This window comes from Sminthopsis crassicaudata, chromosome 4, assembly GCF_048593235.1.
Source record: "Sminthopsis crassicaudata isolate SCR6 chromosome 4, ASM4859323v1, whole genome shotgun sequence".
In the NCBI taxonomy this organism is placed as follows: domain Eukaryota; kingdom Metazoa; phylum Chordata; class Mammalia; order Dasyuromorphia; family Dasyuridae; genus Sminthopsis; species Sminthopsis crassicaudata.
In genome coordinates, this window is record NC_133620.1 from 194,452,335 (window position 1) to 194,476,221 (window position 23,887).

A 23,887-nucleotide genomic window follows, 5' to 3' on the forward strand; every position below is an offset into this window, starting at 1 on the left:
CCTCCTATTGGTCATGAGATGTCTTTAAGATGAAATTGGATTTGAATGTAAAGCTCCACTCGTAGTTTAAAAAGAACTCAGGCTCATAAGAACAAGTTTGGAGAAGAGTAGCTAGATAGACTAGAGGAGATGGTAGTTTCTTTTCATTCTGCCCTGGTCTTATTACATTTGGAGCATTGAGTTCACTTTTGCAAACCATTTTAGGAAGAACATTGATTGATTATCTAGAGAGGATCTAGAGCCGGATCACAAACATGGTGATGGAGGCTTGAGATAATTTCATATGAGGACTGATCAGAAGAACTGGGTATATTTAACCTGGAGAAGAGAAGACTCCAAGGGAAGGTAATAAAAGTCTTTGTGAATCTGTAGGGCTGTCATGAAGAAGTCTCAAACACTACCTAGTTTCAATTTCTTTTATGCTTAACTCCTTTTCTTCTATTGTATATGAAAAGACAAGGAGAAACTGGATGGGCCAGCATGAGAAAAGTCCATTACAAGGAGAAAATTTCCCTGGAATTTTGGATGAACATGTTGTTTATTTAATGGAGCTAAATTAGAAATATGATCTTGGCTGTGACATGCCTTATTTATATTAGCAAAAACTATACAACTTTTTCAAAAAGTGATCTTCCAGCCTGAACTGCAGAATTATTTTCATTGTTAACTGAAATTTACACCTCTGTATTTTCTATCCTTTAGTCTTTCCAGTACCCCATGGTATAAGTCTTATCACTATTCCATATGATTGTTCTCTTTTAATATTTAAAGGGTTATAAAGTCCAACTCTGCTAATTGTTTTAATTGTTCCTCATGTAATTTACTTTCAAATACCCTAATTATCTAGTTGTCTTTTCTAGATTGTTTCTATGTCCCTCTTAAAATGGGACATACTAATTAAACTGAATATTCTAGATATACTTTATTGTTGTTAAGTCCTTTTTTCAGTTGTGACCTCATTTGGAATTTCCCTGGCAGAGATGCTGTAATGGTTTTCCATTTTCTTCTCTGTCTCATTTACAGGTGAAGAAACTGAGGCAAATGGGGTTAAGTGACTAGCCTAGGAAAACACAAGGTAGTAAATGTCTGAGGCTAGATTTGAAGTCAGAAAAAGGAATCTTCCTGACTCCAGGCTCAGTACTTCATCCACTATGCTATTACAATCCACTATTTATAGTGAGCTTATTTTTTTCCCTTATTCTGAATACTGTATATCCCAATCACATTTGATTTTTTTATTTATACCCAAAACAAGTTATTGGCTCAAATTGAAGTCTTTAATTTTACTTTTTCACATAAACTATTGCCTAGCTCATGTGAAAGTCATGTATAGTCAGCATTGCTAAGCTTTTTAACATCAGTGTGGGAATTTGCTTTTGTTCCTATTAAATTTTATCTTGGTATCATATAGTAATAGACATAGAGATCCGATCATTGATTAAAAAACATTAAACAAGATAGAACTGAGAATGGAAACTTGAGGCATATTAATAGAGACTTCCCTACAGGATGATGAGGATTCTTCAACATTCTTTTTTTTTTTTTTTTTTAATTTTTTATTTTATTTTATAATTATAACATTTTTTGACAGTACATATGCATGGGTAATTTTTTACAACATTATCCCTTGCACTTACTTCTATTCAGATTTTTTCCCTTCCTCCCCCAACCCCCTCCCCCAGATGGCAAGCAGGTAGATCGAAAACTGAGAAAGAAAACTATAGACCAATTTCCTTAATGAATATTGATGCTAAAATCTTAAATAAGATATTAGCAAATAGACTTCAGAAAATCATCCCCAGGATAATACACTATGACCAAGTGGGATTTATACCAGGAATGCAGGGCTGGTTTAATATTAGGAAAACTATTAGTATAATTGACCATATTAATAATCAAATTAATAAAAACCATATGATCATCTCAATAGATGCAGAAAAGGCATTTGATAAAATCCAACATCCATTCCTACTAAAAACGCTTGAGAGTATAGGAATAAATGGACTATTCCTTAAAATAATAAGGAGCATATATTTAAAACCTTCAGTAAACATCATATGTAATGGTGATAAACTAGAACCTTTCCCTGTAAGATCAGGAGTGAAACAAGGTTGCCCACTATCACCATTACTATTCAATATAGTACTAGAAACTCTAGCCTTGGCAATAAGAGCTGAGAAAGAGATTCAAGGAATTAGAGTAGGAAATGAAGAAATCAAATTGTCACTTTTCGCAGATGACATGATGGTATACTTAGAGAACCCCAAAGACTCTGCTAAAAAACTATTAGAAATAATTCAGAATTTTAGCAAAGTTGCAGGATACAAAATAAATCCACATAAATCCTCAGGATTTTTATACATTACCAACACAATCCAACAGCAAGAGATACAAAGAGAAATTCCATTCAAAATAACAGTCGATAGTATCAAATATTTGGTAATATATCTACCAAAGGAGAGTCAGGAATTATATGAGCAAAATTACAAAACACTTGCCACAAAAATAAAGTCAGATTTAAATAATTGGAAAGACATTCAATGTTCTTGGATAGGCCGAGCGAATATAATAAAGATGACAATACTCCCTAAACTAATCTATTTATTTAGTGCTATACCAATCAGACTCCCAAGAAACTATTTTAATGACATAGAAAAAATAACAACAAAATTCATATGGAAGAATAAAAGGTCGAGAATTGCAAGGGAACTAATGAAAAAAAAGTCAGAGGAAGGTGGTCTAAGTGTACCTGATTTAAAGCTATATTATAAAGCAACAGTCACCAAAACCATTTGGTATTGGCTAAGAAATAGACTAGTTGATCAGTGGCATAGGTTAGGTTCACAGGACAAGATAGTGAATAAAAATAGCAATCTAATCTTTGACAAACCCAAAGGTCCCACATTTTGGGATAAGAATTCATTATTTGACAAAAACTGCTGGGAAAACTGGAAATTAGTATGGCAGAAACTAGGCATGGACCCACATTTAACACCACATACTAAGATTAGATCAAAATGGGTCCAAGATTTAGGCATAAAGAACGAAATCATAAATAAATTGGAGGAACATGGGATGGTTTACCTCTCAGACTTGTGGAGGAGGAAGGAGTTTGTGTCCAAGGGAGAACTAGAGACCATTATTGATCACAAAATAGAACATTTTGATTACACCAAATTAAAAAGTTTCTGCACAAACAAAACTAATGCAAACAAGATTAGAAGGGAAGTAACAAATTGGGAAAACATTTTTACAGTTAAAGGTTCTGATAAAGGCCTCATCTCCAAAATATACAGAGAATTGACTTTAATTTATAAGAAATCAAGCCATTCTCCAATTGATAAATGGTCAAAGGATATGAACAGACAATTTTCAGATGATGAAATTAAAACTATTTCCACTCATATGAAAGAGTGTTCCAAATCACTATTGATCAGAGAAATGCAAATTAAGACAACTCTGAGGTATCATTACACACCTGTCAGATTGGCTAAGATGACAGGAACAAATAAGGATGGATGTTGGAGGGGCTGTGGGAAAACTGGCACACTGATGCATTGTTGGTGGAGTTGTGAAAGAATCCAACCATTCTGGAGAGCAATCTGGAATTATGCCCAAAAAGTTATCAAAATGTGCATACCCTTTGACCCAGCCATACTACTACTGGGCTTATACCCCAAGGAACTACTAGAGAAGGGAAAGGGTCCTGTATGTGCCAAAATGTTTGTGGCAGCCCTTTTCATAGTGGCTAGAAGCTGGAAGATGAATGGATGTCCATCAATTGGAGAATGGTTGGGTAAACTATGGTATATGAATGTTATGGAATATTATTGTTCTATAAGAAATGACCAACAGGAGAAATACAGAGAGGCTTGGAGAGACTTACATCAACTGATGCTGAGTGAAACGAGCAGAACCAGAAGATCATTATACACTTCAACAATGATACTGTATGAGGATGTATGCTGATGGAAGTGGATTTCTTCAACATAGAGAAGAGCTAATCCAATTCCAATTGATTAATGATGGACAGAACCAGCTACATCCAGAAAAGGAACACTGGGAAATGAATGTAAACTGTTATTTTTACCTTCTGAATCCAATTCTTCCTGTGCAACAAAAAAAAATTCGGTTCTACACACATATATTGTATCTAAATTATACTGTAATACATTCAACATTCTTCAAATCTGCCCATTCACCCTTTTTAATCTTCCTCTCTTGAATCAGCCTTTATTCTTCTCCAGAAGGAAATTGTAAGAGATCTTGTCACTTGACTTGCTGAAATACAAACACAATATCTGCAGTATTCCCCTAATTTTGCAGTTTAATAATTTTGCTTAGAAAAAAAAAAGTTAGTCTTGATGGAGCAATGTAGGTTAACCTCATCTTAAATGCTTACTCCTTTTCTTTTAAAGTCGTCACAAACCCATTGTTTAATAATCTAGAGGTTTTTTGTTTTTTTTTCTTGGAGGTTAATATAAAGTTCACTGGTCTGAAGTTTGAGGAATTTAATTTATTCCTTCTTTTTGAATACTGAGACATTTGCAAATGCCTGTATTCCATGATTTCTTAAAGATTATTATCAGAGCATTTCAGCAATCATAAGTGAAGTTTTTTTTTTTTTCCAGTATACTCAATTGTAATTCAGATTATGAGACACCCTAACTTTAATCTTGGATGATAGACAGTATCTTGGTTTTTAAAGCCATGTGTAGCTGGGTGCATAGAGGTTCATCATCAGCAAAAATGGTCATTGATGGTGGATTCTTTTGTTGAAACACATGAGACAAAAATATAACATAGCCCTCAGTTCCTATGTATCCCAACAAAGAAGATATAATATAAATACTAATAATTGTTGGGACTATAAATCTGAGTTCCTTGTCCGAATGACTGAATTGACAAAGGAGATGAATCATAAATATCAATAGGCTTGATATATATGAAATCAGAAGACAGAGTGAGCCATTCTTCCATTTAGTTGGAATTCTTTCTCCTCAGAGATGCAAATAATAGAATCTGTGAAGTTGGTTCTATTGTATTCTCAAATACAATATAAAAATATAATTTCTCTTGACATAATTATCTCATTTTGCAGTACTCATGATAAACATTTTCAAAAAGACCGTAGGGAAGGTAATTGCAATTTATGCAACAAGAAATGTTGCAGAGGATGAGGAGGTAGAGAGAGTTTATGAAGATCTTGGTTAAGACTTTCTAAATAAGGTCAAAGTGTAATTATTATTTGATGACTTGACTGCAAAAGAGAAGATGGTGGAAGTTATGGCTCAAGAACAAAAATAGAAAGAAGCCAAAGATTCTCCACTGTTCAGAAATCTGAAAATCTGTCCATCCTCATTTATGTCTCCTGAATTTGACTCCTACAAGTCTCAGTTAAAGTCCCAGCTTATGCTAGAAACTTTTCCCAGTACGCTATAATTTTAGTGCCTACCTATAAGACTATCTCCAATTTATCTTATATGTATCTCCTATGTACATAGTTGTTTACATGTTGTCTCCCTTAATCAACTATGAACTACTTGAAAGCAAAGCTGTTTTTGTCTATCTTAAATTCCCTAACATTTAACACAGTGCCCGGCAGACTTGATGAATGCTTGTTGACCACTACACGTTATAGAGAATAGGAAAACAATAGATAGGATTAACTTTGATTAATATCACAAAAATAGAAATGGACTCTAAAAGAACTAAGAAATGACCACCTCCCAATCTGGGTGTTATTTCTAAATCAGTGTCTATAGTTGAACCATTGTCTTTTTAAAAGAAAAATCAAATCATTACCTAATTAGAATACTTAAACAGAAGAAACTATGGTGTGCATTTAAATTGGCTCCAGGGCCAGCTAGGTAGCACAGTGGATAAAGCACCAGCCCTGAAATCGGGAAGACCTGAGTTCAAAATAGGTCTCAGACACTTAAAACCTCCTAGCTGTGTGACTCTGGGCAAATCACTTAACCCCAATTGCCTCAGCAAAGTATTAACTAAATAAATAAATGAAAAATAAATTGGCTCCAAACAGTTCTATTTATTTTGTATATTGTATGTGTTTTGTATATATTCTCCTATAGAATACTCCTTGAGGATAGTGATTATTTAATTTATATCAGTATCCTTAGCACATTGCATATTGCCTGGTACATAGTACATTGCCTGGCACATAATAAGAACTTAATAAATGTTTATTGATTAAACAGTTGAACATTATTTACCACTTCAGGATTTTTTTTCCTGATATATCAGTCATTATATGAACAAGTATTTGTTATAGAGATAACCATATATATAAAATAAAATAAATCAACAGATTTTGTATAGGGATATATAGATACAGAATCCATGGACTTTTGTATATCTATTTTAGGATAGCTATTTCATTGACTCATGGATTTTTTTTTCTTTTTTCATTAATAGCTGTGTTCCTAATGACTGAAGCAGTTGAAAATTAAAGAGGTATATCATTATTTGAGGAAAAAATTATACTAGTCAGATTAAACAGTTGAACCTTGAAGAGAAAACAAGGTTAGAAATATGTTTGAGGTCCCACTATATAGAATGGTGATTGTTGTAATCACAGAAGTGAATGAAATCAGTGAATTAACTGGTAGGATCAGAAATAATAATGTCTCAACTTACAAAGAAGATGTATTCCATGGACCCATTGTGTATTCAGAAATTTTATTACTGAAATAAGATGAAAAGATCCTTTCTTCAATGTCACAGAAAGTAGATAAGATACAAAAATAGGATATAAAAATTTCAATAAATACTAATGTGTTGGAAAATATGAGTTGCATGCATCTTAATATAACTTTAAACTTTTTAACATTTTTTTAAAAGACAAGAAACTTTACTAACTTGACTAGCATATCTCTGATGCACCATTAATTTTCTAGTCATCATCACAGCTTCTTACTAATGACTCAGACTGGGGTAAATTCCCTGTGATGTTCCAATGCTTAGTTGTACAATCCCAGTGTTGTTGCTGTTGTTGTTTTTGTTGTTGTTGTTGTTGTTTAAATTTTTATAAAATACTTTGATATTCTGTGAACTCCCTCTAAGAGGGACATTGTCAAAGGCATGCCAACATAACCAGCCGTCTACAACTCTTTCAGGGAGAATGAACTTCAGATACCCATCCCATAGTTTTCTTATCCTTCTTTTAACCAATATAGAACCATATACCATATGAGTACTAGTAATTTGTTCCTGATTACAGCCAGTCATCGGAGGTCTGTAGAATACCATATGAACAATGAATACCAATCAGGACAGAAGAAACCAAATCTTAATTCTCTCTATTCTACTTAAAAAACATCTCTCTGGTTTACCTTCAGGGATTATAAACAGTTTTAAAAAGCTCCTTTCATATAAAGGAGCTTTCTTACCATAGGATTTATTAATGTAGGTGTCACTTTATTTTACAAGCCTTTAAGTTAAGAGAATAGTTACTCTTTAATTAAGCTTTTTATTTTCAAAACATATGCATGGATAATTTTTCAACATTAACCCTTGCAAAATCTTGTGTTCCAGTTTTCCCTCCCCTTTCCCCATTTACTCCCTTAGATAGCAAGTAATCCAATATATGTTAAAGATGGTGGAAATATAGCCTAAATCCAATATATGCATGCACACACACACACACACACACACACACACACACACACACATACACATATTTATTTTGCAGCACAAGAAAAATCAAATAGGAAAAAAATGAAAGAAAATAAAATGCAAGCAAACAACAACAAAAAAGAGTGAAAATGCTATGTTATGAATCACACCGGTTCCTACACTCTTCTCTCTGGGTGTAGATGGCTCTTTTCTTCACAAGATCATTAGAACCGGTCTCAATCATCTCATTGTTCAAGAGAGCCATGCCCATCAGAATTGATAGCTGTATAGTCTTCTTGTTGCTGTGTATAATGATCTCCTGGTTCTGCTCATTTCACTCAGCATCAGTTCATGTAAGTCTCTCCAGGCCTTTCTGAAATCATCCTGTTGGTCATTTCTTACAGAACAATAATATTCCATAACATTCATATACTATAACTTATTCATCTATTCTCCAATTGATGGGCATCCATTCAGTTTCCAGTTTCTTGCCCCAATAGTTACTCTTGGAGAAATGTGAAGGTAACTCATTTGTATGATAAGAAAGTATTTTAAAGATACTATTCTTAATCAAAGGATTCTTGAAAGTTTTTATTGTAAATTATCTGTAGTTGAAATTTATTAAGAGAATCATTTTAGACCTATCTTCTTTACCTACCAGACTAAAAATAATTTAGCATTATAAGGCCTTCCACTTCTAGGATGTAGGCAGCTGAATGGTGCAATGCATAGAGATATAGCACCTGCAGTCAGGAAGATTCATCTTCATAGATTTAGACACTAGCTGTGTGATCATGGGCAAATCACTTAACTCTGTTTGCCCAATTTTATCTGTAAAATGAGCTGGAAAAGGAAATGGCAAACCACTCCAGTGCATTTGCCAAGAAAACTCCAGAAAAGTTCATGAAGTGACTGAAAAATGTTCATTTCATGACTGAAAAATGACTACACAAAAAACCGACTCCTAAATATTCATGTGGTTTTTTCCATTCCTCAGAGAGCATTGGAAATAATGATGATGATTATGTTTATATAGTGCTTTCTAATCTGTAAATGTATTTTTCCACAACAAACTTTTGAGCGAAATATTATTAAGTAGAATTCCTGTTTTACAGAGGAGACAGACTTGGAAAAGTTAAATAACTTCTCATGACTGTACAATTAATAAATTTGAACAGGGACCCTTCTTCAGATCTTCTGACTCCAAGTACAGTCTTCTTTCTAATATGATCAAGAAGCAAAAAAAAATTGGGTTATCTGTGGAAGTAATGTATTAAAAAATGTATTGATTTTGCTTCAAAGGTCAATTCTGCATGTACATGTTTAACCTATATCAGATTGCTTGCTTTCTAGGGGAGAGGCAGGGAGCAGGTGGAAGAGGGAGAAAAACACAAAGTTTTGCAAAAGGTGAATTCTGAAAACTATCTTTGTGCATATTTTGAAAAATAAAATGCTATTTAATAATAATAATTATTATAGTTATAATGTGTAGTTAAGCTATAACTGTTAAATACTACTTAAAATTGGAAACTCTGTAGGGTCAAAACTAAGGTCAAGTTCAGGGTTATGTTGAGGACTAGAATGGGATGATTAGGATACTGTTAAGATTAGAGTTGTAGATTAATATTAGGACAGAAAAACCCAACTCAGATCAATTCTACAAATATTAAGTATTTAAAGGCACTGTGCCTTGCACAATAAGAATTTTGTAGGAATACAAAGACAAAAGAAACAGTTGCTACCCTCCAGAAACTTAAATTCTGTTGTAGCATTAAATATAGGAAAATGTAAGTAAACACAAGATAATTTAAAGAGAAGAAAAAGAGAATATTAACAACTTGGGGGATCAGGAAAGGCTTTGGATAAGGGATGGCACCCGAGTCAAGTCATGAAGGAAGCTCAGGAATCTACCAGATGGAAATCAGGAGGAAAAACTTTTCAGACATGATAGGGACTACTTATGCAAAAACAAAAAGGCAAAGGATACTCTACTAAGTTTGTGAACAGGAGTTGGGCCCGTTTTTAAGGCTACAAGTACTACCTCACTTGACTAGTACATCAGTGTTATTCCACTGACATTCTAGGAAGCTTTATATCTTCTTCCATCACATATCTACTATACATCTGTAATGCTGGAGAAGGCACTTCCCAGCTCTGGGATTTAGTTTACTCATTTGTAAAGTAAAGATAATCTATAATGTCTCTTTCTATTCAAATATAGGATCTTATGAATAATATAAAAAAAAGAATTTTGTGGGGTAGTTCTTTAGGCTGAGCTAAGAGGAAAAGGGGAGGAGCATTTATTGTGGAGGGAATTGTATAAGCAAAGATGCAAAGCTCCTTTAGGGAACAAGAATTGGGCCAGTTTGGAAAAACATGTATTATGTTTTTTTTTTTTTTTTGTTTTGTTTTGTTTTGTTTTTTTGTTTTGTTTTGTTTTGTTTTTTAAAATAATTTGTGTCCAAGTTCTAGATTTGCCAGTTTATCATAGAACAATTTGTGTACCCTCCAAAGACTCAGAACCAGGTATCTCATATTGCACCTCTCTTCAAGAGTTATTGTCATCATGGACATGAAAATGCCAATATTTTGGAGGTCAGGAAGCACTGAGAACATTTTTTGCACACTGTTAGTCTTAAATCTTAGAAGAGCACTGAATTCCATCAGCCCCTACATCCACACTTTCTAACTTCCTGAAATGCTTTAAGGACCCATATCTGTGAGGCTGAAGTACATTTTTAAGATCCCTGCCTGAAGTCATCTTTACTTAAACTCAGATAGTATATGCAGTCTTCCTTTTACATCCATACTATTTTCATCCTCTCTTCTTTCATAATCCCAGACCAATAAGCATACTCGCATATATTTAGCTACTAGGGACTACTCTTAGAAATCATTGATTCCACAGCAATGTTTGATAACCAACTCTCCACTTCTCCACAACTAGCAAATCCTAGTGTTAATTTTATGGTTGCACAAGCAATTACTTCTACTCTGGGAAACTATGAGCATTTTTGTAGCTCAGCTTATAGCTACCAGGTTGCCAAGTTGTTTTTAGCATGTGAAATAGGCATATTCTCAAATAAGACTACTTGAACCAATGCAATTTATAATACTTTAGCTCTGTGATTTCATTAGTTTGGGTCACCCTCCACTCATGCAAATCACAATGCTTCCACACTTTTTCATGTCCATAAGTCTTCTGTAATTTTGATTTTTTTTAAACTTTTACTCTAATAATTTGGTGATGTGATTGAATACAGATAACTGATTCCAAAGTTCTCTCATACTAATGGTGAGTTTTTTTCATATCCGTCAGTTTCTTATTTTTTTCTCCCTCTTCTTTCTCCTTTCCTTTTCCCTCTTCTTCTCTTTCTTTTCCTCAGCTACTCTTTTTCCTTCTCTTCTAACGAGTCTGAAAATTGCCTCTTTTTGTCTAACACTAACTTTGATTTATTTTTTGAGACTATGTTGAACTTTAGGAATATGCAAATACTAATTTGCATGTCAGAAATGTTTTATCACTTTAACAGACTGGCCAATTTTAGTAATTGCTGCACACACATTTTTTTAGTAAAACAATTAGATGCCAGCACTCTTGGGTCCCTTTGTGAGTCCAAAGTTGTCTTCTGTGCCAGACCTCCTTCCTGTCTCCAGTATTAGAACAACCACCTGGAGTTACTGTGAGGATTCCATTTTAACATACTTATGGTAATGTCAGTATTTAACCTGAGAAATTTTTCTGTGAAGTGATCTTAGAAACAAAAGAAGAACTTGAGAAAGCAATTGGAGAATTTCATAGCAGTACCGCTATAACTGTTATTGTCTGGGGGTAGTATGTTTCTATTCCTTACGTAATTGAGGTGTAGCTAAGTTTTATTGATGGGGCAGCTGATTTCAAGAAAAAAAAACAAACAACCTAATGATGGAATAAGGGCCATTTATTTTCAGAGTCTTAGTTTCTACCTTTTTTCCTTTTTTTTTCCTTTTCTTTTTTTTTTTTTTTAACCCCAGAGATCCCTTTTTTCATCTTGGTTATTTATCTTCTTCAAGGCCTGGGTCAACTTGTCCATATTTATCCTAAAAGATTCCTGAATCAGTTTGACTAAGGTAAAATGTGTCTGGAGGATGATCTCTTTTGTTCCAAATTCTGTGGCTCTGTTACTAGAATTTGATGGCCATGTCATAAACTGTTGATTTATATAGCGCTTATCAAAGATTTCAGTTCTTTTAAAAATGTTCATCCTTTTTGTGTTCTATTGACTTTTTTCTTCATCTTAAGCACAAAACCTTATTTAGATCTGGTCCTATATTTGTAGAATTAAAACATCCCATCTATACTTTTCATCCAAATCAGTAATATAAACGTTGAATACCATAATGATGAAGAAGATCTCTGAGTTACCACTGTAACTTCGAGTTGACATCAGGACTATAACTAATTTTTAGGAATCTGGTAATTCAACCAGTTCTGAGCCCACATATTTTCTCTAATTCAGAAAGGTAGTATTGAGTAACTGTCTTAAATGCATTGAAATTAGGTGTTCTATTGAATTCTGTCCAAGAAAATGAGGTTCATCTGGCAAGACCTATTCCTAGTGAAATCATGTCTCTGTTAGTGATAAAATCCTTAAATCAAAGGTGACTTCACATGTGTCTAGTTTTGAGACTAGCTTCTTTAGTGTTTTATAAGTTGGAACAAAATTTTGCCCATTTCTGGTCCTGAAGCATTTGATCTCTTTGTGATTTAAAGGAAAAATCCCTGAAAGCTGCTCAGCAATCACATCCAGCAATTTTTAAAATATATATATATATATGTATATATATATATATATTTTTTTTTTTAATATTTATTTTTATATTATATTTGAACTTCACTAATGAATTTTTTCTTTTTCTTTGACCATTTTATCCTGTAGAAATTTAGGCCATTGTATCCTATCTGTCCATTTTCTTAAATCTTTCAAATTTGTTGTCTGCAAATCAAGAGTGCATATCAGAATATATCCAGCTTTTCCTTTTTTATCTAGCAGATTCTTGAAGATGTAATGGTTAGTGCTTCCTTTTTTCAGAATAAGGTTCAGGTTTCCTTTGTGTTTTTTTTTTTCTTTTACCATTTGAAGAATGAATTTATTCTTAAGACAAGTGAAGAATATTATCAACAACTTACGCTTTTTGAAAACAGAGGAGGCTCCAGCATATAAGTGGACATTAAAATTTCCCAATATATCTTTATCAAATCTCCATGCCAAATTTGTGCTCTATTTCCCAAATTAATCATCAATTCCCCCTTTTCATATGGATGGGATATAATATAATCCCACCACACTATCACTTTTATTTTACTTATGCTAATCCTCATCAAAATGCACTTAACCAAGATTTCCTCTTTTGCTTTGGGATTTTTCTCACAACGTCACTATGCTCTTAATATGAAGTTCTACTCCATTTATTTTGTACATTTTGAATAAGGTATACTATTAGTCATTTTCCAATAATGGGTCCCATCCCAAGTCTCTTTCCTTTTATTAAAATCTTTATTTTGACTTTGTTCATTGCCCATACTCTTTACATCTGAAACATCTGAAAGCTAATGTTTTATGGCTCTTTTTTTTTTTTTCTTGGATCTTTTTCCTGTGACTATCAGTGGGTTCTTCCTACTGATATTTTTTCCGTGTCAAAACTGCTACTTTTTTGACGTCTAGTTTGTGATGTATTCACAAATAATTTTCTGTTTTCCTCTTTCTCTTTAAAGTTTCCTTGACCAGATTCACAAGCCTTCAGCCAAATACATATTTCTGGCCCTCATTAGGTAAGCTATGTCTCTAATAAGGAGTCCATCAATCTCATTCCCAGATACTCTTTTCTTACCCAGTTCTCAGATCTGTTTGTTCTGAGATAATAAGATAACATTTATAAAGTGCTTAACAGAGTACCTGACACATAGTGAGTATTTTCTAAACACTTGTTTCTTTTCCTCCTTTCTCAACCTCTAGCCTCACAAACTGACTCAATCAGCAAAGCTTAATCTGAAGCCAAAAGGGACTTTTAAAAATTGTCTAGTTTCATTTTTACATATGTACAGAGTAAAACTGGAAGCATTTACTTAACATCACTTATTGAATAGCAGAGTTGGGTATTATCCCATAATCCCCTGTACTGCTTTTTAGTTTTATTCCATCGGAATTGTTTTCCCCATAAGAATCAAAGGAGAAGGGAATAATAATAAGAAATCTGCTTCAGACAATACATTTCTGCATTTTCTATGTCAGATTAATATATTGCCTTTTCTCCAACTCCCAGTCAGTTTTCACTTATCACTCATCTTTTTATCCTTTGACCAGTAATAATATGGCTTCCCTCATGGTGGCATCTTCAAATCCTTATTCCATTAAGCCTGAGAAACAACTTACTTTTCATAGTTCAGGTCTAAATTTGAAGGAAGAATTTCATGCTTATTACATAGCTCCAAAAGTTCAGTGGTCTTAGTTTTCGTCTCTGGATCATATGCTTTTACCCTGCAGCTTCCTAATAGAGTTTTAGTACTTTCTCTCTCTTGCAGTGTGAGATATAACTGGAGAAACACTAGACTTTGAATATGTAGAGATAGAAGTTCAAACCTGATGTTAGGGTAGCTTTTACTATTTGATCACGAGTGATTATTATAACCTTTCTGAACCTTCTTTTTTCATTAATTCAATTCTGTTAAAAAAAAAAAAAGTTTAACAAGTGCTGAACTGGAGATAAAAAGACAAATGTAAACAATCTTTGCCCTCAAGAAACTACTTAGGGATATGACATACAAATATAGAGACACAAGGTTGCTACAGAATAATAATGCAAAGAAATTTCAAGAAGAGAGAGAGCATTAAAAACTGATAAAGTCAGGAAGAGTGGCATGTAAGAAATGGAATCCAACCTATGATTTGAAGAAAGTTGAAGAAATCTGTGAGTCAGGGGAGAGGAGAAAAAGCCAGACATGTCTCAGCTCCATGGAGGTTGGAAATAGGATGTAGAGTATAATGAATACCTAGCAAACTGGTTTGGCTCAAAAGGGGAATAAAATAGAGTTTGTTGTTGTTCAGTTATTTTTCAGACATGCTCCTTTGCAACCTCATTTGGAGTATTCTTTGCAAAAATATTGGGATGGTTTGCCAGCTTATTTTATTGATGAGGAAACTGAGGCAAACAGGGTTAAATGACTTGGCTGGGGTCTCACACAGGTGGTAAGAGTCTAAGGTCAAATTTGAACTCAGGTTTTCCTAACTCCAGGCCTGGCACTCTATCCACTATGCCATCTAACTGTTCCTAGAGTTAATAGAGCTAAGAGTTAAGTGCTAGTACCTTCCTCCAGTTTGTCTTGTATGTACATAATTGTTTGCTTATGTATATGTTAGACTTTGAGTTATTTGAAAGCAAAGACTGTTTCTTGTATCCTCAGCACTTAGTACAATATCTGGCACATGGTAGATACTTATTAAATGATTATTGACTGACTGAAAACCTTTATTGAGTTTTGAATATCAAGTGGGATATTATAGAATAAGTCTTTTGGAATCTGAGGAAGTACAGTACGTCATCTATTTTTGTTATTATCAATACTTTTTCCTTTTTTTTGAGAATCACTTCATTCTTCCTGTAAACTAGTAGCTCAGAGAGGAAATCCTCCAATCTTTTTTTGTTTCTTATATATTAATTTTTGTACACATGAGAGTAATTTGGCACCATTCAAGACAGACACAGACACTCTCTGTGGGCGATTGGAAAATCCCCCAGTTAGTACATGGACAACACATTTCATCCCTTCTTGCTTACCTTGAATGGAAAACAGTATTGACTGAATCATGCTGAAATAAAATGATTTCTGTGCCATGTGAACAGGTTTTCATTTAGCTGACCAAATGATTTTTTTTTTTAAAGCTTTGTTGAACTGAGCCAAAATAATCAGTCAAGGCTGATTTTATCTTGCATCTTAATTATGAGTAGAAACATTTTTCACTTTGTCATTGTTTATACCTGCCCTCATACTTAATAATAAATCATCATTATTAGTAATATTAAGTGTCTACTTTTGTACACAGCATCATACAGTATTTTATTACAAAGGCATGATCTCTGTTCATTAATGTCTTGTCAAATTACAGACAACACAAATGAAATAAACAAAATATAACTAAAAATGTTCATGAAAATTCTCTTCCCTCCAAATCAGAAGAAATAATTAGAGTATATGTCAAACTCCCAGAATAGAATAAATTACCTTTATTTAAAATCATTCTTCCTCCTGGCTTTCCTATTTCTGTTAATGGCACCACCAGGCTCTTAGTTCACTCATTTATTTGCTTTTTTTTTCTTTTTGATCTAATGCATTCAAATGAATGCATTTTTTTTCAGTCCTTATAATTTTTTTGGTCAGAATTATTTTTTAATTTATTTTTTTTAATTAAAGCTTTTTAATTCTCAAAACATATGCATGGATAATTTTTCAACATTAACCCTTGAAAAACCTTGTGTTCCAATTTTCTCCCCTCTCCCTATCCCTCCCCTAGATAGCAAATAATCCAATGTATGTTAAACATGGTAAAATATGTTAAATCCAATATATGCATACATATTTATATAGTTAACTTGCTGCACAAGAAGAATCAAATCAAAAAGAAAAAATGAGAAAAAATAAAATGCAAGCAAACAACAACAAAAAAAGTGAAAATGCTATGTTGTGATCCACACTCAGTTCCTACAGTCCTCTCTCTGAGTGTAAATGGCTTTCTTCATCACAAGATCATTGGAGTTGACCTGGATCATCTCATTGTTGAAAAGGGCCATGTCCATCAGAAATGATCATCATATAATTGTGTTGTTGCTGTGTATGGTGATCACCTGGATCCGCTCATTTCATTTAGCATCAGTTCATATAAGTCTCTCCAGGCCTCTCTGAAATCATCCTGTTGGTCATTTCTTACAGAGCAATAATATTCCATAACCTTCATATACCATAACTTATTTAGTCATTTTCTAATTGATGGATATCTACTCAGTTTCCAGTTTCTTATCTCTACAAAAAGGGCTACCACAAATATTTTTGCACAGTTGGGTATCTTTTCCTCCTTTATGATCTTATAAACCCAGCAGAAACACTGCTGGATCAAAGGGTATTCACATTTTGATAGCCCTTTCAACATACTTCCAAACTACTCTCCAGAATGGTTGAATCAGTTCACAACTCCACCAACAATCTATTGGTACCCCACTTTTCCCATATCCCCTCTAACATTCATTTTTATCTTTTCCTGTCATCTTAGCCAATCTGACAGGTGTGTAGTGGTATCTCAGAGTTGTCTTAATTTGCATTTCTCTGATCAATAGTGATTTAGAGCACCTTTTCATATGACTAGAAATGGTTTCAATTTCTTTTTTTTTCTTTTTATAAATTATTTTATAATTATAAATTTTTTTGACATTATATATGCATGAAATGGTTTCAATTTCTTCATCTCAAAATTGTCTGTTCATATCCTTTGACCATTTATCAATTAGAGAGTGGCTTGAATTCCTACAAATTTGAGTCAATTCTCTATATATTTTAGAAATGATACCTTTCTCAGAACTCTTGAATGCAAAAATTTCCCAAGTATAACATGCCCTCCTGGCAGTTACAATTACTAGTCTGCCCTAGGCCCAACAGAGTACCTTTGACTACTGACCTTTGCAGTGTGAACTCTACCCAGCTCGCCACCTCTGAGGCCTTCAAAGGTCTCTGGCCACAGTCTCTTGAATCTATAGCTTAATAACCGGTAGCGCACTCATGAACAGCCACGTGTAATCTTAAAAGCCTTTATTATACCTACTCACATAATGCCCTGACTTGTCAGCTCCCTAGTGAACACCCGGTCTGAAGACCCACGTGTTCTCTGCCAAACTCCTTACCTCTCGGCTGTCCATCGGCTTGGCTTGGCTTAGCTTGGCTACCCCAGGTTAGGGAGCCAGATTAAAGAGTGCCAGGTTAAAGAGAGCGACTGCTGTCTGCAGTGGGCTTATAAAGGGCCTGTGAAGTCACACACACAGCCAACCAGCAAGAGAACTGTCACCCATCACGAAGCTATCTCAATATGTACAGGATCCCACCCACAGGGCAGTCCTATATCCACAGAGATTACTTCTGGGCAACTCTAATCTCCTGTTGCACTATGGCACCGCCCATTTAAAGGGCCCTTATACCCGAGTTTATTGCTTCCCTTCTAATCTTGCCTGCATTGCTTTTGCTTGTGTAAAAACTTTTTAAGTTAATATAATCAAAATTATCTATTTTGTGTTCAGTAATGGACTCCAGTTCTTTGGCCACTAATTCCTTCCTTCTTTGCAGTCTGAGAGGTAATCTATCCTTTGTTCTTCTAATTTGCTTATAAGTTCTTATCATTCTTGACCTCTCTGCAGCTTTTCATACTGATGATTATCTCTTCATTTTTCTTCTCCTCCTGAATTTTTTTTTTTTTTTTTATGATACTGCCCTTCTTTTTCCTCCTACGTGACTCATCAATCTCTCATGTTTTTCTAGGCTTAAAAGCATTAAAAGCATGGTAACCAGTAAGTGATAGAGCCATATTTCAAACTTCTTTTTGAATATTTCCCAATTATAAGTTAAAACACTTTTTAACATTATTTTTTAAAAATTGAATAGCAAATTCTCTCCCACCCTTTCTTTCCCCTTCCCTAAAATGGTAAACAATTTGATAGGTTCTATGTGTGCAGTCATGCAAGACATATGATGTGAAAGAAAACACAGACCAAAAAAAAAAAATCACAAAAATAAAATTAAAAATAGCATGCTTTTGAACTGATGCTGAGTGAAATGAACAGAACCAGAAGATCACTATACACTTCAACAACAATACTGTATGAAGATGTATTCTGATGGAAGTGGAAATCTTCAACATAAAGAAGATCCAACTCACTTCCAGCTGATCAATGATGGACAGAAACAACTACACCCAGAGAAGGAACACTGGGAAGTGAATGTAAATTGTTAGCACTACTGTCTATCTACCCAGGTTACTTATACCTTCGGAATCCAATACTTAATGTGCAACAAGAAAATTGGATTTACACACACATATCTAGGTTATACTGTAACACATATAAAATGTATGGGATTGCCTGTCATCTAGGGGAGGGAGGGAAAAATCTGGAAAAATGATTACAAGGGATAATGTTATAAAAAAATTACTCATGCATATATACTGTCAAAAAATGTATAATTATAAAATTAATTACAAAATAAAAATAATAGCATGCTTTGATCTGTATTCAGACTCCATCAGTTATTTTTCTGAAGGATGCATGTAATTTTTCATCATGATTCCTTTGAAATTTTCTTGGATCATGATATTACTCAAATACTCGTAGTTCTACTCACTTATTTTGCATTGGTTCATGTAAATTTTGATACCATTTCCTTTGTTCTCCAGGATTTTGATGCTCAAAATCATTTGTCTCTCCCTGTTCCCTACTAAATAAAGTCCAAGTTCTTCTGATGGTGTCAAAGGCTTTTCTCAACCTAGCACTACTCCACATTTGTAGCCTTATCTCACGTTATTTTCTAATGCAGATTTTCTGTTCCCACCAAATTAGACACATTTATGCCCCCTAAAGTGTGCTCTTACTTTTCTGTGTCTTTGTGTAGGTAGTTCCTTATGCCTAGAATGCCTTCCCTCCCTCTCTTAAATTTTTCACTATTCTTTAAAGTTTAAATCAAGTAACAGCTCCCCTAGGAGACCTTCCCCCTTAGTCCTCACAGAAATAGCATTTTGTTTCACAACTCTAATAAATTTATCTTGAATAAATGCTAGCTACCTGGGTAGGTGTCAATTTTCTCACTAAATTTTGAGCTGCTTAAAGAAAAGTGATTTTGTTTTTTCTAAAAGTGCGTATTGCACCTGCTACAGTGCTCTGCTTATGGCAGTCAACTTAATATCTTGACTTTGTTCATGTGGATCTCTGGGAAACAGGTAAGAGGGTTAGAAAGGATGACACTTTGTGGGAACGACCAAAATTGTATTAAATGCCCTCTGCTTCCCAAGAGCAGGAGTATTAGACTGTTATAGGGAAATTATGGAAGCCATAATATCTTATGCATACTTTATACCATATTTTAAATTTAAAAATTACATATATATATATATATGTATACACACATACACATATATATATACTATCCTTTCTATATGTATATTTCACACGCACATGTATATACATGCATATACACATACCTATTTTATATATCTATGTTCTCTCTATATAGATATGTACTCTCTCATTTATGACTAATATTAATCCAAGTGTGCAGTTAGATAATCTGAAGCCTGTCAAACTGAATTTGATACTTGAATTGCTTATTAATAAAATCTTGTTGTGGTTGTTATTTGTTGTTGTTAGTCCTGTGTTCTGGAAAAGACCCTGGTATCAGGGAGGTAATGCCATGACATACAAGTGAATTTGATTTAAATGAGGGAGGGCTGTGTACAGTTACTTGCCTCACTCTCTCCTCCTTTTCCCTCCCCCATCTGGGGCCAATGGCCAGATATAGATCAAGACAAATGGAGATGGCCCTGGATGAAATGGGAGACCTTGACTTTTTTAATCTGAGGTCTTCAATAGGCCTCCGTTTGACTGAGGACATACCCATTCAGTGATTAAAGTTAGGTAGCAATTGAGACAAAAATCTCTTTCTCTTAATCCAAAAAACCTAAATAAATAAGTAAATGATAAACCTTAGAATGATTAGGGCCAGTTAAGTGCAATGAGAGGTTATATATTATAACGATTATAGGGCTGAGTTTGGAGTCAATGAGATGAAGGTTTAGGTCTTGCCTTTGACCTGTGTTTTTAACCTATAGATTTTGCAAAAATTTTACTCATACACATAAAAAAAATACACATTTTATTTCTTCATATGACGGTCATTTCCCTAAGACTATATGAAGAAAGATAAAAGCTTAGGAAAACAGAGAGGAAGGAAGTATGAAATAATGTGTATTTTTGGCATAAAGAATCAACTGATCACTTTAGCAGAGTTGCAGGATACAAAATAAATCCACAGAAATCATCAGCATTTTTATATATTACCAACAAAGACTAGAAGCTAGAGGTACAAAGAGAAATTCTATTTAAAATAATTATAGGTAATATAAAATATTTGGGAGTCTATCTTCCAAGACAAAGCCAAGAACTATATGAACACAATGACAAAATACTTTCCATACAAATAAAGTTAGATCTAAACAATTGGAAGAATATCAAGTGTTGATGGGCAGGCCAAGCTAATATTATCAAAATAACAATCCTACTTAAATTAATCTACATATTCAGTGTCATACCAATCAAACTGTTAAGAAATTACACAGCTAGAAAAAAAAATAATAAAATTAATCTGGAAGAATAAAAGGTCAAAAATTTCAAGGGAATTAATGAAAAAAATGCAAATGAAGGTGTCCTAGTTGTACCAGATCTAAAACTATATTATAAACCAGTGGTCATCAAAACCATTTGTTATTGGCTAAGAAATAGAGTAGTTGATCATTAGAATAGGCTAGGTTCACAAGACACAATAGATAGTAAATGACTATTGTTATCTAGTGTTTGATAAATTCAAAGACTCCAGTTTCTGGAATAAGAACTCACTATTTGACAAAAGTTTCTGGGATAATTGGAAAATAGTATGGCAGAAACTGAGCATTGACCAACAACTAATATGCTATACCAAGATAAGGTCAAAATGGGTTCATGATTTAGACATAAAGGGTGATAGAGCAAATTAGGAGAATAAGGGATAGTCTATCTCTCAGATCTCTGAAGAAGAAAGAAAATTCTGGCCAAAGAATAATTAGAGAACATTATGAAATGCAAAATGGATAATTTTAATTATGTTAAATTTTAAAAGTTTTGTACAAACAAAATCAATACAGCCAAGATTAAAGAGGAAGTAGAAAACTAAAAAAAAAGGAAACAACCATTTATTAAGCATCTGTTATATGCCAGGCATTATATTAAGTGTTATATAAATATCTTATTTAATCCTTATTAATCTTGGGAAGAAGGTACTATTTTGCTCCATATTTCACAGTAGATGAGACTTAAGCAAATAGTTTTATCCAGGTCACATAGCTAATCATAATAATAATAAAAATTGTTAGCATTTACATATTTATGATGTGCCAGGGTAACACAGCTAGTGATAGTAATAATAAAAATGGTTAATATTTATATATTTATGATATGCTAAGTGCTTTTCTATTTTCTCATTTGATCTTCACAATAATCATGGAGGATATTAATATCTCCAATTTACAATCAACAAAACTGAGGCAAACAGAAGTTGTGAAATAGCTAGTAAGTAGGTTTGAACTCAGTTCTTCTTGCCTCCAGGCCCAGGTCTCTGAATATTTTAATACTTAGATGGATCATGAAACTTCCTCATTCAATTGAAGGTTGAAGTCTTTCAAGTGAAAGACTATACGAAGCTGAATTAAAATCTCAGAACATGGCCATAAATTGTGCAGATGTGCCATTAGTGAAAGGTAGTTATGGATTCTCCCATTTCTGGAATCAGTAACAACATGATGTATCCTGAAGATAATACATGGATATGGAGTCAGTGTTTCTTATCCAGACTGAGAAACTGCAGAGTAGATATTTTTAATTTCATCTGTAGCCATAGAATCATGTGAGATTTTTTAGTAAACTGAAATGAATAAAAAGATACCAAAAAAACTTATTTTCATTTGAGAGCATGCACTAAATTATAAAACAAAATCAATTTTTGCCAAGCAACAATTTTGCTTACAGTAAAGCTTTAAAAGTAATTTGTAAAAATAGAATTTTTTTTCTTTTCATAATTTTGTGTCATGTATAATGTATATATTTTTGTTGTAAATTAAAGAAAAGTAGTTGATATACACCAACCCCTTTTTTGTGGACCTCCCCCCCCTTTTTTTTTTTTTGCTGAGGCAATTGAGGTTAAGTGACTTGCCCAGGATCACACAGCTAGGAGTGTTAAGTGTCTGAGGCCAAATTTGAACTCAGGTTCTCCCGACTTCAGGGCTGGTGCTCTATCCATTGTGTCACCTAGCTATCCTCACCCTCCTTTTTTTTTAAAGGTGATTTTTCAATTTCTATTTAGTAGTTTTGATACTTTGTCTAATGTTTCCTAGAGCACTGAAGAATCAAGTGGCTCCAAAGTAAGTTTTTTATATAGAAGGTCAGAAGTTTACACATTCAGGACTTCTGTATACCATTGAAATCATAGATCCAGTCCCTATCTCCAATATGATAGTCCTAAAATGTAATTTAGTTAGTACTGATTGTAACTTGTAATTATTTTATTTTTGTGCAAATTGCCTTTTGTGACTAGTGTGTAACTAAATCTAGATTTAAATTTAGATCTAAATCTAAATTTAGATACATCCAAATTTTACATAGAATTGATAAAGTAATAATTTGTCATAATTTCTTCTAGTATTACATTTATTCATTGATACATTATTTTTGTATTTCATTTGCTACCTTGAGGGTACAGTAAATAGAGCCCTGGGGCTACAGGATGGAAGACCTGAGTTCTAATATGGCCTTGATGGGATCCTAAGGCAGTAGATGGCAGTAGGTTGTCAGAGAAAGGACACAGATGGGGATTCATTCAACCTTACAGTCCCATCCCCTCTGGAGGTTGTGAATAATCCCAGCAGCCAAACTCCATTTAGTAGATAAAGGATCATTTTAACACTTTTATAGTTTCCAAGTCCCTATTAGGATTCTTTGTTCATTTTTCTATTTCTTTCTTCCTTTCTTAGTTTCTTTCTTTCTTTTTTTTTTTTTTTTTTTTTTTTTGGTATTACAAAATGTGAATTACAAAGTTGATTTGAAGTTATGTTTTGTATTGTTTATTTCAGCCTTAAATTGCCTCCTTAAATCTGTGACTTCTCCAGGTCACTCTCTAATAATATTTGTTATAGATGGATTGCTGATCTCATTTAATGTGGTGGTAGAAGGAATTTCTACACTGAGAATTTTTTATACTAATTTTTTAAATTGACTTTGTTTTAAATATATATTGATCAGAATAGAAAAACTACATAATAGCCTAGATTTCTTGCTGAGGTTTGGTCTTTCCATACATTTCAGGGACATTTTAGGAGCTAATAAAACAAAAAAGTCTGGACTATGACTTTATAGAAAGATTTTTCAGTCTGTGTAATGCACT

At 33.5% G+C, this 23,887-nt stretch overlaps 1 protein-coding gene across 7 annotated transcripts in view; it reads left to right on the forward strand.

Moving 5' to 3' along the window:
• Positions 1-23,887, forward strand: part of WASF1 (WASP family member 1) — a 110,810-nt gene that overhangs the window by 13,911 nt on the left and 73,012 nt on the right. The window contains exon 2 of one of the 7 annotated variants that reach the window (XM_074310112.1): positions 13,391-13,447. The exons of the other annotated variants lie outside the window; for them this stretch is intronic. The gene's annotated coding sequence lies outside the window, so the exon portion shown is untranslated. The remainder of the gene's footprint in view (positions 1-13,390; positions 13,448-23,887) is intronic. 7 annotated transcript variants of the gene reach the window in all.